This window comes from Herpailurus yagouaroundi, unplaced genomic scaffold (assembly GCF_014898765.1).
Source record: "Herpailurus yagouaroundi ecotype Mexico unplaced genomic scaffold, PumYag 220, whole genome shotgun sequence".
Taxonomy (NCBI): Eukaryota; Metazoa; Chordata; class Mammalia; order Carnivora; family Felidae; genus Herpailurus; species Herpailurus yagouaroundi.
Window position 1 is genome coordinate 250,446 of NW_024412451.1, and position 18,577 is coordinate 269,022.

Here is an 18,577-nt window from a genome sequence, read left to right on the forward strand (position 1 = left end):
GGGGGGGGGGGGTGGGGGGGGCGGGGTGGGCTATACCTACATGTGAGCAGACTCCTGATTGGCAGGTGTGGGGTCTGAGCGAGATCTGCGCGCCCCCTTGTGGCTCAATCCGGACCACCACCAGAACCCCGAGCTCCTGTCCTCTGTGCAGGAGCATTGACATGGATCAGGAAGCTCTGCATTATTTCTGAATTCCTGCCACAGAGCACTGACCGGGCAGAGTCCGCACCGTTTCTCCCCGAACCCCATGACCACCGCAAGGTGTGGTCGGATGGGACATGCCAGTCTGCGCACGTGGGAGGTCACCGCAGCTTGGAGGTGCTTTCCCATGAAGCTGCCCTGATCCTATAACTGGTCTAGTCTGTCGGACACGAAGAAGTACACGAGGTGCAGGGTTTGGGTGGCTAGAGGCTTTTTATATAATCAGTGTGTTTCATTCATTTTTCATTTTCAAAGCTAGGATCACGTCCAGTTGGGTCATTGATTGGGCCAGAGCAAAATGGCGGGTGAAATTTTTAAAAGAGAGAAAATCGTCTCATTAGAGATGAAAAGACAGATACTCTCCGGGCTCCCCATTTCTGTAAATTTTGTATGGCTTGAGTTGCTGTGATAGTCACATGGAGGATGAATACAGGCATTGGTCCAGTAAGGCAGGGCTGGCCTCACCGGCTGCAATCTGTGCAATCCTGCAGTGATTTGCAAGCGCCCTGCGCTGGGTGCCGGAGTGTGTCACTTCGAAGAACATGTGACTATTGAATTTGGGATTATGAGTTCGAGCCCCACGTTGGGTGCAGAGATTAATAGAAAAAATATTAATTAATAGAAAAAAGATGCTTACCTTGTGCTAGGCATCATTGTGTGCTTCTGACATCTTGAAATTCTCAATTACTTTGGCCAAGGAGCCGTGCATTTTCACTTTACATTGGGTCCTGCCAGTTTTGTAGCTGTTCTGCCCCAAAGACTGACCACAGATTGATGGGCTCCTTTGGGACAGACAGGAATGAGGCAACCGAGGGCCGCACTACGTACTGTAGGCACCAGAGGGCGGCAGCACCACAGAGTAATCTGGAAAGATGGGAGGAGGAGTTTAGTGTTTTGTACTCTGTGTCCTCATAGGTCTCTAAGCGTCTCTACCCCTTCACCCTCTCTCCCCAGGTCACTGCAAGAATGTTCTCCAGCCCTAATGTACTTCAGATACACATTCTTGACTCCACAATCCAAGGTGGGGGCCTGGGTGATCATAATTATTCAGGTCAAATAGGAATAGCAGTACAGAGATAGAGAAACATCTGCACTAAAGATAGGCATTAGGAAAATATTACCCAGACAGGGAAGGGAAAGGGTTTGTGTGTCCTGGTGATGGGGAAGAAAGCAACTGAGTTCCCCATTTTTTCAAAGGGAAGTGAAAAATCACTAAGTAGCCTCCGAGCATGTTGGGCAGAGATGATTGGGGTTCCGTTCAGGGGAGCTGGTGCTGTTCCAGAGAGATCTCCCCTGCGTAGTGCCTGACAGAGAAGCCAGGGCTTTCCTGGGAACACTCTGAGACAGAACACACAGCACAAAGGGCTTATCAAAGGTGACCTGCAGTGGTCACCACTACAGGAGAGAACATCCGACGGGAGGGAGCCAGAACTGGTTGTGCTCATAGTGTGAATATCAGGGCTAGAATAATAATTGCCTTGTTCGAGCTGCAGTGGGGCTGCGTGACAAGTTCAGATGTCCCTGGGGTGGTAGGTCATCCACATCAAAATGATATCTCTGCTCTGATGGTTAAATGTCTCCTTTTGAACGATGAGGCAAAAGAGCAGAACAATGCAGGCTGCCCATCCCCAGGGGAGCCTCAGGAGAGATGTTCCCACTGGGTGGTTGTTCCCCTCACCCCTTGTCCCCTCCGTGGTCTGTCCTGAGTCAGGCTCCTTCCTCTGGGACTTCAGATTCATCACGTCCCTGCATCCCTGCCCACGTGTCCCTGGGAGGGCAGCCCCCAACAGGAAGGTGTCTCAGGCCACCAGCTGCAGGAATGCTGGGGCGCCGTGGACCCCAGAGGCAAAGACTCCTCGATAAAGGGAAGGTCAGTTCAAGAAGCCCAGGGCTGCCGAGCCCATCGTGGGTCCCTCGGCTCAGGGCTGCATGAGCGCCAAAAACTGTGGGAAGAAATCCAGTCTCTTAATGTGATTCCCAAAGGTACCCTTGATTCCAGAATGATGGCAGTCTAAAGAGCCCCATCTGGCTCTCTGGGGTAAGGATGGGTGATTTCCCAAGAAACAGTTGCTCTGGAACCATTTCCTGCGACTTTCAAGCTCCCACGTGCTCTGAGGGGATTTCCACTATGCCCTATGCTGGAGCTTATGAGTGGGAGAAAGGCATCAAGAGACATTTTTAGAATTTTGAAACATGATCTCTTCGTTTTAACCATTTCTGGACGAGAGACAAGAGACTCTCCTCCTCTCTGCTGTGCTGCTGCCGGCTTCATGCTTCACCTTCAGGGCGCCAGTGCGGCTGAATATCTTCAGAAAAGCCAGAGGTTTTATTTTTCTCTCTCTCCTTCCCTTTCTCTCTTTCTTCCTATTTTTCTTTCGCTTATCTTCTTAATACTGAGGTATAGGTAGTCTTTATTTTTTAAATGTTTATTTATTTTCGAGTGAGAGAGAGAGTGGGAGTAGGGGAGAGGCAGAGAGAGGGGGACCGAAGACGCGAAGCAGGCTCTGCGCTGCGCTGACAGCAGCGTGCCCGAGGAGGGGCTCAAACCCACGGACCAGACCGTGAGATCACGACCAGATCTGCAGTCAGATGCTCAACTGATTGGGCCACCCAGCCACCCCGAAGGCAAAGGTTTCCTTAAACATAAGGCGAACTTCAACAGACACAGAGACGACCTGACTTCGGAGCTCCCCAACTTGCTCCTCTAAAGTGTCTGCCTCCTCATCAGTTTTCCTTGTTTTATGGATAATTTTTTAAAGTCTCATGCTAATTTTTTTAAAGTAAGCTCTATGCCGGGCTTGCCCTCATGACTGCAGATCAAGAGTCTCGTGCTCCAGGCCGTCGTCGCCGTCTTCTCCCCTCCTTCCTTTTTTATGTTGAAGACACATCTTAGGCTCTTCAGCTCTCTTGAATGTGTTGATCTGCCCCCCCTTCCACACTGCTACCTCCTCTACCCCCCTTTCCTTCCCTGCCCGGCCCTTCCCCTCCCACCTTCGCCCCTCAACTCTGGAGAGTCATTGGAGCTTTGAGCATCCTCCCCACTGTGGACTCTTGAGGGGCTCAGAGACCCCACGAGCAACCATCTGGGGCGGAAACAGGCTGACGGGGAACAGGAAACAAAGCTCACCACCGACCCTGTGTACTTGTCACACCCCGAGCTTTTTCTTTGAAGGCAGGAAGTCCTCAAGGGCCCCAGGCTTCTTCACCCCAGTTTCTCCCTTAAAGAAATCTATCACACTTCATCTCCTGGAGACAGGAGTAGAAGGCCAACAAGGTGGTCACGATGGCAGGGGAGAAATTGAGGAAGACTAGCCAGTGGAAATTCATGAGTATTTATCCACATTTGAGAATTCCATTGGTGTGTGGATGAGATGCTGAAGACCATGATGTCTGTTTCTAGAAACGAGTCGTTGCAGAGGTCGGGCCCCCCTCAACAAGCAAAAGTGGATTTCGCTTCTGCTTACACATGCAATTCAGCGTTTGGGGTTGACTTGGCAACTCAGGGAGTTTTTATTCTACGAACATCCAGTAAAGCAGGAATTGGAAAGAATCAGGGTATCCGTGAACAGAGTCAGGGAAATAAGAGACAAGAAAATGGCCGGCAAGCTGGACAGAGGTGCAGCTTTGGGATTTGTGGAAAATCCCCTTTGGGAACCAAAACGGAAAAGTGCATCCAAAGTTGCCAGAAAAGGAAAAAGTAAAAACGAAAAAAAAAAAAAAAAAAGAAAAGAAAAAAGTGAACCGTGTAGTTTTGATGTCCATATATTGAAAACGTACATCATTTTTATGGTTTTCCACAAAATCAAAGATTATGTGGCAATACAAGGTTTACATGTATTCTGCAATTCATATGTAAAATGTACATTTTGAATTTATTTGTAAAGCTAAATACTTTTCCCCAGAAAGATTATGTTATCTTTATTGATTTTCCCATAGAGCACTATGAAGTTTTTAACATTGTGGTATAATTTATATTTATAGTTTATTACCTATCTTGACAGGACTCTTATGTCCCTGTACAGGTCAACCATTTAATAAGCAACCATGAAATTTAAGTTAAATGTTCTTTGTAAACATTTGTCTATTTTCAATGAATAATGATTTCGTGAAGTATGCCATCTGAAGACTGAAGTCATAAATACACCTGTTTTTGTTATGTAATATTTAAGAAGACTTAAATGTGCACTTTTTCCTATGTAGATACTTCATCCTTCTTTCATGAGTTGGGGAATTGTTGCTTTTGTTGATATTTGAATCGTGAAATTAAGACTTTCGAGTGCTATTTTCATTCTTGGAAATTTGCTTCGATGTCCCATTTAAGGTAGAATATGTTCTCACTCACTTTAGAAAGGAAATGAGGTTGTATATTGATGGCTGAATTTTGGCAGAAGAGCCACACTCTGTGAAAAAAAAGGCTGTAAAGCTTGTATACCGAGTGCTTATTTTTCTCTGTTGTGTAAATTTGCCTTGGAAATTAGGAAGACAGCTTTTAGAAATCATTAGGAATAGAAGTCATTAGAAATTAGAAACTCATGAGGTTTTGTTCTTGTGCATTCTGCCCATAGTTCTCCTGGTCTCATTTTTCAGGTTTTTTAAATGACATGTTTTTGACGGGATATTAAGTACATACAAGTATTTTGAAACAAATTCCTATGTTATATTATGTCACTCAAGGGGAAGAGGAATCCAGAGGAGATTATATACTGTTTATATTCTGATTTATTTTTCTGGAATATTTGATACAGAGAATTCTGTGTATTACAATTTTTAATGTCTAAGTGCTTGAATTTCAAATATACGCTCCTAATGCTTTTCAGTCTTTGAAACCACATCATTATATATCAGAATGCCACGTAGCATCAAGGATTTTGTTTTTGAAAAAGAGGTTGTTAAAATTTTCTGTGGGATTAATACTCTGTAAGTAAACTTGAATAAATGGATTTCTTGATTTACGGTAGAAGCTATTGGAAACGGTCTTACATGTAACGGATCGTGTAAAGCATGTTGAACTCGTTCTGAGACACATGAAGAGGAAGTCACTGATAGACGCAGAGTCCTCTGGCTCAGATGTCAGACGATTTTTGAAATGGAAGGACACTGGGAGTTACTTCGTTCCTTTTTCACCTTCGTCTTCTGAAATTTCTAGCCGTTTTGAAAAGGTAATTTCTTCATGACAGAAATACATGTTCTTATGACCAAGTGTAAAAATAAGAAAGAAATCAATACCAACTGATAGTAAAAAACACACAACATTGACTTTACTACCATCAATCCTTAACCGGTGGATAGGTCAGTGGCGGTATATAGATTCTCAGTGTTGCACAGCACGTCTCTAGCACGAGTTCATTTTGTGACTGAAAATCTACATCCACGGCTCCGTGTGCCCTCCTCCCCACCCTGACTGGAAGCACAGTTCTCTCTGATTTGACACATTTGACTAGTTTACATTCCTCACATAAGTGGAATCTTAGGCTAGTTTTCTTTCTGTGACGTGCTTAGATCACTTAGCAGCGAGTCCAGAATGACCTTCTTGTCAAAGACTGGACAACACTGCAGTGTGGACACGAGCCCCTTTCTTCACCCACTCCTCTGTCTCTGCACCTTGGGCTGCTTCTACCTCCTGAGTCCTGGGAATTGCACAGCAATGAACGGGGATGTGCAAGTGTCTCTTCCAAACTTGCTTTCAATTCTTATGGGTATAAAATCAGAAGGGAGACTGCAACATTGTACGGTAAGTCTGTTAATTTGGAGGAAACTCCCACTCCGTTTTTGGGGGCGGGGGTGGGGGAAGGCTCTTTTGACCATCAGGAGCAGGGGCAGCAGCTCTCACAGCTGCCTGACAGGGTGCAGAGCATGTGTGAAGACGACTGGGTGGGGTCTCCAAGGGAGCAGATAGATGCCTAGGATGGCTCAGTCCCCTGTCTGCTTATTTGTTGAGGGACCTGGGATCGAGAGGGGTGAGCTGGACGCTGCTATTTCCAAGCTCTCCTTGCAACGAGGAGCCTGAAGCCCCAGTGCAGTGCAGTCTCCACATCCCCAGGTCAGCCCCAGGACCCCGGGGTTTCCCCAGAAAGGGTTGTTCCTTGCCTTTCCTCCTCCACAGGGTCTCTCCTGACCCGAGGGGGGCTGTGTGGGAACCTTCAGAGTTTCTCCACCACCACCACCACCCCACCTGAGAATGAGTCCCCTGGAACATGAGTTCTGGGGGCCCTAAACCTCCCCCTAGCTCAGACTTCAAGGCACCTGGCTCTCCTCTGGCCAAATTTGGGCAAACGCCCTGAGGCTGGTCAAGGTGCCTTCAATCAGCACCTTGTTTGAACTTCTCTCACCTTGACCTTCTGCTGGAGAGATGAGACATCCCCAAAGACCTCTTGGGACACTCACCACAGAGTTTCAGCTTTGGAAACCACCCCCACCCCATCTCCATTCAGCAATTCTCACCCAGGCTTCACACCCTCTCTTTTCCACCCTACCTCCACAACCACGAGCTCTGCTTGGTATCACTGAGATTTTTTCCTACCTCCTTTTTGGGTCCTGGCCACAGACCCTGAGCCACACAAGAGAAAGAAGTCAGGCTAGAAGCGGCGCACGAAGGCTTCAGACACCCCATGTGTTGATAAGAAGTTTATTTGTCCAGTGTGCCAAATCAGAAAGAACCGAGGCTGCAAACAAAGCAAAAGAAAAGTTCATCTGAAGTTTGAGAGATTGGCAGCTAGGAGACACAGATTCTCCAGGACCAGAAACAGCTCAGAGCTGGGAGGAGAAAGAGTTGATCAAGGGAAAACCCGAAGCTTGTTTAAGTGTTTTGGAAAGAATTATGCCTCCTTCAGCAGAAGGAAGCAAGCTAGCTTTCTTCTGAGAAGTGCCGCAGAATGTCCCATTTGTGGTTGGCACAGGCTACAATGTCACGTTGCATCTAGGTGGGGACATATACAGGACCATCTTTACAGCGGTCTCTGAGCTCCTTGTTAAAGATTCTTAACATTAGTGATAGTTGTGAGCGGTCTTATTTGTGAGTCTAGTATAATTTTACAATCGTAATTTTGTAATTCCGTTTAGAATTTCTCATTTGAAACACAAGTGATGACTCACGGAGAGAGCGGAGAATACATATATGGTCCACTCAGTGTAGATAAGCTGGTAAAGTAGTTTGCTCTCTTCCAGATGACAAGTATTTCCCCAGAGAGCCTGGAATGCACACGTATAACAGCAGCTAAAGCACAACCACTTCTGTGGGTTTAGGAAACATCTTGTCGTCTCGAAAATAATGTATATTTGTAAAGAACTTTTTGACCATCAGATTGTGTACAATGGAAGCAAGATTGCTCAGGGTGTAAACAACGGTCTTCTTCAACAGAAAGTAGCACATCTTTTTTAACCAGTCCGTGAATTTTTGTTGGTTCTCAACACACGTCATGTAGTTTGGTATAGACATTGTTATCTTATGCATGACAATGTTAGATATCATTTCCAGTGTGAATTCCACAACCCAAGGTTTGATATTGAACATGTTTGAGTTGGTAGAGGGCATAGGAGGTTTGCACTCGTTTGCTTCGGGCCAAAAGACCGAAGAGAGCTTAGAGAGCCAGCCTTTTATACTTTCTGGAACCAGTCACTCTCTGACGCCCCGCCCCTACACACAGGCAGGAGCCAATGAGCTTGTCCCACGTGTGCCAGCAGCCATTTGGCAGAGGCAAAAAACAAAAAACAAGGGGATTTTTTTACAAGGGGGTTTTGGTGACCATGGTTACACTGATGGAAAGGCAGGATTTGGGGTTCTTTGTGTGAAGAGGACAAAATTCAAGGGATTTTTTTACAAGGGGGTTTTGGTGACCATGGTTACACTGATGGAAAGGCAGGATTTGGGGTTTTTTGTGTGAAGAGGACAAAATTCAACCGGTTGGCCGGTCTGCTCTTAGTGGGAGGTTTGAAAAACATGTCCTTTGTGGTCCCTGTAACCCCCCCTAGAAGGCAAGGTTCTGTCGTGTTCAAGGTTCACGACACTGCTCACCCAAGGTGGAGCAGAACAGCAATGGATTCCATCACAGTGATGCAGATTGATCATGGATGGGGTTTGGAGTGTTGTTTGTGCTTTCGTGTTCTGAGGTCTGGAGAGGAGGAAGCCCTGTCTCTCTGCTCTGGAGCTGTCTAGAACTCGTTCAACATAGAGAGTCCCATCTAGACACTTCAAGGTTGTGAGGGCAATCAACCAGAGGAGAACACTTTTTTTAGTTTCAAAGCAAGGAGAAGGCGTAGGTAACTGTCGATCAGGGTTGTAGGTAAGTGTTGATCACCGAACGTGGTGGATGCGTGGCTGTTTTTCTGATCTTCAACTGGGAGGGCCACGTTGACACAGATGAAAACATTTCAGGCTAATGTAAACATTAGATTTAGATTTAGCCTTCCGTCGATCTCTAAAACAGAAACCCAGACTGTTGGGTTCTGTTGCGAGATATTTTTTTCAATGTTTATTTACTTTTGAGAGAGAGAGAGAGAGAGACAGAGAGAGAGCGAGAGAGAGTGAGCCAGGGAGGGCCGGCAGAGGATGTGGGGTGGGCTCTGGGCTTATAGCAGAGAGCGCAATGTGGAGCTGAAACTCACAAACAGTGAGATCCTGACCTCAGCTCAAGTCGGACACTCACCTACAGAGCCGTCCAGGCGCCCCAGATTGTCAGGTATTTAAATCAACAAGGCTTTCTAGATTTCAACAAAGAAACAGTGACAAAGAAAGCTGAAGTCTCCAGTGGAATGCCAGCTAGTAAACGTAGACGAAATAGTGCAGTGAGCCGTTCGGTTTCCTCCAAGATTTAACAGATGTGAACGTTTTAGAATTTGGCCTCCGGTCTCCTTTGCCAAACAAAAGGCAACAGGCTGCATCGTATCGGACACCAGCGCCTTCTCCCTTGCTGTCCTCCTTTGCCAGAGGTAACGACTTGCTGGTGGGTGAGGGTCTCATCCTATGTAGGAGACTTTTTACAGCGATTTCACCCATCCTTTTTATATATGTTTGTATTCATCAATAGTCCGTAACATAGTTTCATGTTCTTATTTTACAGAAATGGGTCATAAGCTAAGTATTTTTTGCAGCAGGCTTTGAAAAGCCTCTGAAGTCTTTTTTTACGTACCTCACTGTTGTTCTAGGAATCTCCTTCATTTCATCTGCTGGGCAGGGTCTCAGCAGAGGAAGAAAGCAGACCTGTATTCACATGCTGTTGTAGGAAAAAGTAATTTGGTAACTCTTGATGGGTTTCATTCCCAATACAATTTTTGCAGGCTTTTTGGGAGACATGTATGAGGTCAATTCTTGTCTTTCTTTTTCTTTCTTTTTTTCTTTCTTTCTTCCCTGTCTTTAAATTTTTTTTAATGTTTATTTATTTTTGAGAGAGACGGAGACAGAATGGGAGTTGTTTAGGGGCAGAGAGAGAGGGAGACACAGAATCCAAAGCAGGCTCCAGGCTCTGAGTTGTCAGCACAGTGCCCGACGCGGGGCTCAGGCTGGCAAGCTGTGAGATCATGACCTGAGCCAAAGTCGGACGCTCAACCGACTCAGCTACCCAGGCGCCCCTCTTCCCTGTCTTTAAAAAGCCACCTGGAATCCACTCTTTTGGTAGAAGACATGAGCATATGCCTCTCAGAAATGAGAGGGCAAGCTCGATGGGAAGCTCATCTAGCAGGAAGGATAGAGAATATTGGAGCAATGTAAGAAGCTTGGTGTATGTATATACAAAATGTGGTAAAAATTTTTTTCAAGCACAAATGGCAACTGTATGAATATTTGCCACATACGGGGACAAGACTGCAAATTTTCATCAATGCACAGACATGGAAGGCTCTATAAACCCTGTGGTCGGTAGTCAGAGAACAGAATGAAAAGTATAAGCTGAAAACAACTCCCTGAATGGAAACCATGTGTTTGTAAAACTCCTGCCTAATGAGAAACTACAATGGCAGTGTCACAATATGTATAACTGACAGAAAAATACTTTACAGAGAACACACAGGATGCAACCCAGGGGAGCTTGTGGGGAAATTTTAAATGTTAAGATGCTTAAAAGCAGAAAAAAGGAGCAAAGAATAAAAAATAACCAGAAGAAAAGCATGATAGGAGTCCTAATAACCAACCTAATACGAACTTGAGTTACTATTTTCTTATGTTTATTTATTTGTTTTGAGAGAGAAAGAGAGAGCGCATGCCCAAGCAGGGCAGGGGCCGAGAAAAGGAGGGGCCGAATCCCAAGCAGGCTCCTCACCGTCAGCGTCAGAGCCGGTGCTGGGCTACAACGCACAAAGTGCCAGATCATGACCTGAGCTGAGACCAAGAGTCAGACGCTCAACTGACTGAGCCCCTCAGGCACCACTTGAGTTACCATTTTGAAATTTCCGTCATTTCAATGGGGAGATTTTACACATTCGTGACCTTATTCTAACCTTACGCATACTCTTGAGAGAAAGAGCGAACACATTCCCAGCTCTTACCGTGAGACTAGAATAACCTTGACCCTCAAACCAGAAAAAAATACGGAAAGGAAAAATTACAGGCCAAGAGCAGCATACACAAACCTCCTACAGAAATAGGAACCACAGTCCAGCAGTGAAGGGAAAAGATCACGTGCGTGAATGTGAGGTTTAGTCCAGGAATGCAGTTAGGTTAACAGAAGATCAGTGTAATTCACAGCTTTAATGGTTGAAAGAAGGAAAATTATGTGACTTTTTGAAAGATATGTTAAAAAAAACTGTATGTAAGATTCAGCTACATTTGATGACAGAAACCCGTCAACAGAAATAAAATGAAACTTTCTGAAACTGATAAAGCGTGTGTACAAAATGGTAGAGCAAACGTAATTTTAAGGTCAGGCGGCCAGGCTCGGGTGGGCTGCCAACACTGACTTGTAAGGGTGCGCATGGGGTCCTTGAGCGCGCCGAGCCAGACACATAAAAGAAAAGGTCTGAGAAGGAAAAGTGCAGAAACGATGTCATAATTCACGTCTGAGAAGTTCTCAGAATCAGTACAGTAGTTTCCCAAGAATGCCTGATAGGAGATTCATATGCGAGGCTGAATGACATTGCTTTATAAGAGCAAGTGTCATTTAAATAATATTTATAGCAGCAACTGGAGAATAAACAAAGAGCTTTGTAAGCAAGGCCTTTGTTTATTTACCACCTAAAACTTGACTGAACATGAAAGTTTGCTGTTAAGTGGCAATAACTAACAGAGGACAAATCACCAACAGAAAGGAAAGAGATACCAGGGAATGTCAGGATCGGGAAGACTCCGCTTGGTGGAACGGCTGTTCTCCCCAAATTATCTGGACAATTACGAGCTTCCCAATAAAAACTGTCATTGTTTTCTTTCCACTGGACAAGGGAATTCTAAAATTAAAGAGCTTAACAAAGGGCCCCGAAGAAGTGTAACAAGGTGGCAACGACCCTACTAGATAGATACCAAGATGGATCACTGAGCCACAAGATAGAAAACTGGTGCTGTGGCTCCACTGGGGACCTGAATGTGGCGTCGGCCACCATCCTACTCACACATCGACACTTCATAAGGGAGGTGGCCTGACAGATAAAGTGGGGGAAAGAAGGCAGTTTTTATAAATGAGTCTGAAAAATTGATCACACACACACACACACACACACACACACACACAGCCTTGGGAAATTATTCTAAATTAGGTAGAGGGACACCAATGTAATGGTAAAAATATGAGTTCTATATTACACTTAATGTCTCTTTAGAAAGGATACTATACGAAAGAGATGTGCAGCACACATAGTTGGCAAAGCATGCCACCACAATATATAAAGATCCTTGCAATAAAGAAAAACAAACCAATAGAAAAGCTTGTAGATGTCACCCATAGAAGTTGTGTGGTGTCGTAGCAGACGTGAACGGGGAGGAACATTCATAGTGGCAGTGTTTGTATAACATATGAGCAAAAGCAAAACATCCCAAATGTTCACCAGTTACCACATTTCTTTCAGTGAAAGAAAATGTGATAAGTTCTTACGATGGGAGATGCAGAGACCATTGCCATCCAGGCACACCTGTGGGAGTGAATCCTGGGAATTTTTCCTGAACAAAGCAAGTGGCATGAAATTCAGTGTAATTTCATTTTTGTGAAGGTCAACAACGCTCAATATGAAATGTATGGTTTTTAAGGTTACAGCATGTTGTTGAAAAAGAAGACGTGTAAGGGTAGGGGAATATTTTGCAGAATATGGCGGGGGGTGGGTTGGGCAGGCAGGGGGACTGGTGACAGCATCCATGGTGTGTGAGGTGCTGCTTCTCTTCTTCCTTGAGCTGGGTAAAGACTCATAGGGAGTTCTGTGGGGGTTTTGGCGTTTAAAAAAAAACTTTGTGGGGCGCCTGGGTGGCGCAGTCGGTTGAGCGTCCGACTTCAGCCAGGTCACGATCTCGCGGCCCGTGAGTTCGAGCCCCGCGTCAGGCTCTGGGCTGATGGCTCGGAACCTGGAGCCTGTTTCCGATTCTGTGTCTCCCTCTCTCTCTGCCCCTCCCCCGTTCATGCTCTGTCTCTCTCTGTCTCAAAAATAAATAAACATTAAAACAAAATAAAAAAAAAATAAACTTTGTTTCAGGTGAGACAAGCTGAGTGTCATCGTCAGAAAGAAGGCAGCTGACAGTTCACTTCCAATGTGACTCTTTTCTCCAGATGATACTTCCGTGTGACCCAAGCCAGTGCGGTCCCCAGAAACCCAGAGTAAATTCCATATTATCTGATAGAACGTCTTACACTTGGAGTCAGAGACTCAGGTGGGTACCTGTAGGTCCATGTGTTGGATCTGGACCCAATGAGTTTTCTGGTTTGCTGGTCACCAGAGATACCCGAGGATGTTCCTTATGCCCCAGCATTGGCCTGTTCCCTTTCCCTTTCTGTCAGCACAGGACCCCCATGGGGACCCTGAAGGTTCCTAGAACATGGTTGGTCACGGGTCTCTGAGGATGAGCTACCATGGACACCGTGAGACAGAACCTGCGTGCTGGCAGGTGCACACTCCCAGGCTCTCACAGATCACCCCGGACATATGTCAACATCTATGTTCTTATTCGTGGTCGTGTGAGGACACCTGGTGTCTGAGGGGAGAAGGGAGGATTAGGCTTTTGAGTAATGGTGTGTTTGCTTCTGCCAGTACCCTGCTGATGGTGGATTTTTATTTGTGTTTTTGTTTGTTTTTTAGTATATTCAAGCATGAGGAATTGGAAACAAAAGATAATCAGGAGAAAATGTAGTTTGGATTATTTTATTCTACTCAGACCCATAAAGTAGAGACATGCAAGAAATATCAGTTGAACACAGGAAACAAAGACGAGGGAAGGATGCAAGTGGTTAATAGTGACCTGACTGGTGACTCTGACTCCTTAGCTTCAATGGATAGCACCGTGCTGGCCACCAGCAGGGCGGCCAGGAAACAGCGTCCCAGGCTGTGGCTCAGGAAGGGGCTGTTGCAGGTGGGACCTCGCTGTCCCACTGCCCACTCAACTCCATCCCCACCTAGTCTGGAGACCTCCCAGCCCAGGAGAACACCGTGCGGATCGTGTCCTGCTGGACGGACTGATCCTCTCCTCCCACTCCCCTCTGGCCTCTCACAGAAGCTGCGATCCAGCTGAACCAGTGCTCCCCGGCCCCTCTTGGCCACCTTAACTGCACATGTAATTCAAACGTTCACTTCTGGTCTTCACACAGGCTCAGCCTGCACACATCTCCTTCTTCTATTAAAGGTGTTTCCCTACACCTGGCTGCTGAAGCAAGAATCACGAGAGTCACTATTGAATTCTTCTGCTCCTCCCTGTGCTTTGTGGAACCTGTTAGCAAAGCCTCCATAGGCCCCCCCCACCTGCCCCAGTGTTCCTCCTATTTCTCTACCACCTTCTTGTCCACACTGACCGTGAGTCCACATTGTCATTTCTTACATGGACGTGACCAATTCTAACCAGTCTTCCTAGGGGATTAAGTTCCTACTGTAGCTGTAACAAATTACCACAAACTTAGTGGCTTAAAACAACACAATTTGTTAATCTTAGTGGGCTTTTAAAATTTATTTATTTATTTATTTATTTATTTATTTATTTATTTATTTAGAGAGGGGAAGGGGAAGAGACAGAGAGAGAATCCCAAGCAGGCTCCACACTGTCAGCACAAAGCCCAAACTGGGGGCTTGAACCCACGAACCGTGAGCCGAAACCAAGAGTCGGATGCTTAACTGACTGAGCCACACTGTGAACAAATCTAAAGAGTATTTGAGGGTTGGGCGTTGTGGCAATGTAAACACTTGCATTGGTCAGGAGATGGAAATGGTCAGCAGGAGTTCAGGCAGGCGCGTGAGTGCCCTCTAGTGGATGGTTCCTGCTGCTGGGAGAGAAAACAGGGCCCTGGACAGGAGACAGGAGGGCTCAGCTTGGACAAAGGGCACATTCAGGTTCAGAAGGAGGCATATTTAGAGGGGAAGAACTTATGGCTGCCCGTGGCTCAGCAGCTGGAAGACTGGTTTTTGCCAAGGGTGTAACCACAAATCAGGACACCACTGGGTTATATTGCCAGGTTGGCTGAGGGAAATTCTGTAGACACTGGGATGCAAAAACATACATGACCGCAAATTGATATGTGGTGTCATTAGACACGTCCTCTGATGTTCTCAGCATCCTGAGAGGCATCTTAGCCATGAATGCAAAGTCATACTATGGATTTGGAAGAAATATTAAGAAGAAAATTATATCATAGGAGCTTCTCTCAGAATCATACAGCTTGGCATCACTCCTTAAGGATGAATTTACACCCCCCAAAATGGACTTAGTTGGGGACTGGCTGGTGTTGGGGTTTCATTCTCAGCACCTGTGGGCTGACACCTTGCCCTCTAACCCTGTGCCCCTCTCTGAACCACAAGAGTCTCTGATGCTCCATCATTAAGGGGTGAGTTCCTTTTGGTGTCCTCAGCATTCACCTGTCCACCTCCACACTCTGCAGGCGGGAGATGGGCCGGACTATCCCTGCACAGCCTCGGGCCACTGGTTGGCACGTATGGGGGCAGAGCTGGGCACCTCCTTGTGGCTAAATCCCAACCACCACCAGAGCCCTGAGCTCCTGGTCTCTGGCTGGGTCCAAGGATATCGCGAAGTTCTGGAAATTGAATCCCTCCCAGAAGACGAGAACCCAGCACTCAGCTCTCACTGGCAGTTCCTTGGAGCTCCAGAGCATAGCTCACACTGGTTCTGCCCTGATCCCATGACGACCCGCCAAGATGTGGCCAGATGGGACACACCAGTCCCAGCACATGGGGGTCACTTTGGCTCGGAAGTGTTTTCCCATGAGGCTGCTTGATGCTATAACGGGGCCCTTCTCTCTAACACAAAGAAGGTTACATGCAGGGTTTGATTGGCTGGGGGCCTCTGAGAGGGCCCAGATCCCTGTGCTTTGGAGGCTGTGCTGGGGCAATGGGAAGACAGAAGACAAGGTTTGTCAAGGTACCAGCCGGGAGAGCAGTATGCAGAGCCAGGGTGCAATCCATCCATGACTAAGTCCCTTGTGAGAAATGGGGCAGTCCTGTCCTTATGCCCAGTGGCTACTCTGAATAGACACTACTTCATCAATAGTGTCTTAGAGGATGAGATGGCAGCCAGGCCAGATATCCAGGCATCCCCATCTGTGCCAGATGACATGCATCAATAGACATGTGTGAAATGGATAAGAGAAACCACACCATAAAGCATGTCACCCCCACATGACACCTGGGGGTCAGAACCTGTCCCCTGTAGACACAGGGGCACTGGTATCTTCATGGGAGGAGGCCAACAAGTACCTGAGGCTGTCCCAGGGACAAGCCTTCACTCCTCATAGATTCAGGAGTGACGACAGAGACCTCCTAACAGTGAGCATCTGACACCATTCACTCACAGAAAACAGACATCCCCCACTCCATCTCTACCTTGTGAGCCACTTCACCTATCCCTGGAGATCCTGGGCAGCCTGTGTCCTCATCTTCTCTCAGAGACCTGACCTCAGGTGGAGTTACCACCAGGGGAAGTCAGAGCCCCTCTCAGAACTCAAGGAAGTCAGGAGGTGACTCCTCCTCCCTAGGGTCTCTGATCTGTGGGGATATGTGGCTATGGTCTGCTGAAGACATCTTACCACCCCAAGGAGTCCTGAGAAGTGAGAGGAACTTGCCGTGCAGGATGGGACAGGAGAACCTAGGATCTGAATTTGCTTCCATCTCAGAGGGGCTGAGGCTCACACAGAGGCCTCCTCTTCCCTAGCAGAGGAACCCTCGAGAATCCCTGGATGAGTCTCCAGGTGGAGCTGCTCTAGCTCCTGGGTCCTATGGGGAGCCTAGAGCAAAGACAGGGACATAGGTGACTTGAACGCAACAGGCCCCAGTGCTGTGATGGGGGAAACAGGGAATTCTGAGGTGTATTCTCCCCAAAGCCCCAAGAGACTCTTCACTGGCCCTTCCTTTGGAACTCTGGGAACAGAGACCACCATCAGAGGCAACATATCCCCTTGGATGGATGGTTCTCCTGACATTGGATCAGGAATCTTCTGGACAACAACTGTCCTCTCCCTGAGTTTACCCTGCACTGGGATGGACTCAGGAAGCCTGGGACCCACAGGGACCAGGACCTGGGCTGACCAGCCCCTCAGCCTGGAGGTCAGAGCCCACCTCTGCCCAGGGCTCAGGGCCCACACATCCTTTGGAGCCTGGTTAGCATCTCTGGTGCAGCCCCCAGCATAGCCTCCAGGGGGCAACATTGAGACACGAAGACAACACAGAGGAAATTAACACATGAAGTTGGTTTTAGCTACGAAGGTGGAAAAGGAGTTTCACTTCTATCTCCGTTCCAACAGACACTTATAGGGTCCCTACCATGTGCCTGTTCTGTCTTGTCAGCTCCTTCCCGAGGCCTCTAAGGACTCTATTGTCAAGTGTCCCTGTGTAGCTCCCCACTCCCTGCCTTGTGCCATCCATGGGGAAAGGCCAGTGACTACAGGAAAGTCAGCCAGGCAGGGAACAGAGGCTGCTCAGGATGGTCAGAAGCCTAAACGACATTCTACTGTGTTTGTCTTAATTCATTGATGGCATTTGGGTTGTTTCCATATTTTGGCTATTGTGAACAATACTCTTTGAACATGGGTGTACACATATTTCTTTCAGTTCCTGCTTTCACTTCTTTTGTGTATATACCCAGAAGTGGAATTACTGGATCATATGGTATTTTTATGTAAAGTTTTTTTCTGAAAATCACCACCATGGCTATACTATTTTACTGTCCTGTCAAAAACACACCAGGCTCCAATTTCTTCACATCCACTCCAGCATTTGTTGCTTTCTGGGCTTTTTTGAAAATAGCCATTCTAATTGGTGCGAGGGAGTACCTACCTGTATTTAAAATTTTTTTGTTTATTTACTTATTTTGAGAGAGAGAGAGAGAGAGAGTGAATGAATGAGCAGGGGAGGAGCAGAGAAAGAGGGAGAGAGGGAGAATCCCAAGCAGGCTCCGCACTGTCAGCACAGAGCCCGATGTGGGGCTTGAATTCATGAACTGCAAAGTCATGACCTGAGTCAAAACCAAGAGTCAGACACTTAACCTACTGAGACACCCAGGAGCCCCTCATTGTAGTTTTGATTTGCATCTCCCTCACAACTGGTGATGTGGAGCTGCTTTTTATGTGGTTATTGGCCATCTGTATACCTTCTTTGGAGACATGTCTATCCAAGAGCTTTGCCCACTTTAAAATCAGGTTTAAATTTGGTTTTGTTGTTGTCGAGTTGTAGGAGTTCTTTGTATATTCTGGTCATTAACCCCTTATCTGATATATGATGTGCAAGTTATTTCCTCTCATTCTGTTACTGGTGGGAGATTCTGTGACATGAGAATGGATATCTAGTTCTTGGCTCCCTACAAAAGGTTTATGTGAGGAGGACCCCGCTCAAATAAAGGCAGCCAGAAGCAAAGTAGCAAGCACAAAGCAGTTTATTAAGGACAATACACTCTCAAGATGGGAGAGTAGGCAGGCCCAGAGTCAGCAGCTGCCCGAGGCTTAGGGGTGTCCTTTTATGTTTGCATAGGTGGGGAGGAGAAGTTTTTGACTCTACAAGGTTCTTGCCAAAATTGTTATGGCTGTCTTTCCCCATAGTGGGGGGGGGGCGCAATGTAAATATATTATAATGAAGTTACAGTTTATTACAGGACACAGGCTGGAAGGGGGAACATATGCTCTGCACCTGCTGTTCCTGGTCTCATAGCCCAGGAAGGTGGGAAACCATGAAACCACTGTTTACCACCACCCTTGCCTCCAGCTCATATCCAGCTAACCACCTACTCTATCATTCCATAGGTTGCCTTTTACTCTGTTGATTGTGT

The 18,577-nt window shown here is 46.7% G+C and overlaps 2 long non-coding RNA genes and 1 pseudogene across 2 annotated transcripts in view; 2 read left to right on the top strand and 1 right to left on the bottom strand.

Moving 5' to 3' along the window:
- Window positions 1-247: 247 nt before the first annotated feature.
- On the top strand, window positions 248-4,636 carry LOC121018862 (uncharacterized; annotated as a pseudogene).
- Window positions 4,637-8,383: 3,747 nt separating this feature from the next.
- LOC121018502 (uncharacterized) lies at window positions 8,384-13,975 on the top strand. Its single transcript, XR_005785199.1, has 3 exons — window positions 8,384-9,126; window positions 12,802-12,976; window positions 13,402-13,975. It is a non-coding gene; the product is annotated as an uncharacterized LOC121018502 (long non-coding RNA).
- Window positions 12,699-18,577, bottom strand: part of LOC121018505 (uncharacterized) — a 101,237-nt gene continuing 95,358 nt past the window's right edge. Inside the window, exon 4 of the long non-coding RNA XR_005785203.1 lies at window positions 12,699-12,742. This is a non-coding gene — a long non-coding RNA (uncharacterized LOC121018505). The remainder of the gene's footprint in view (window positions 12,743-18,577) is intronic.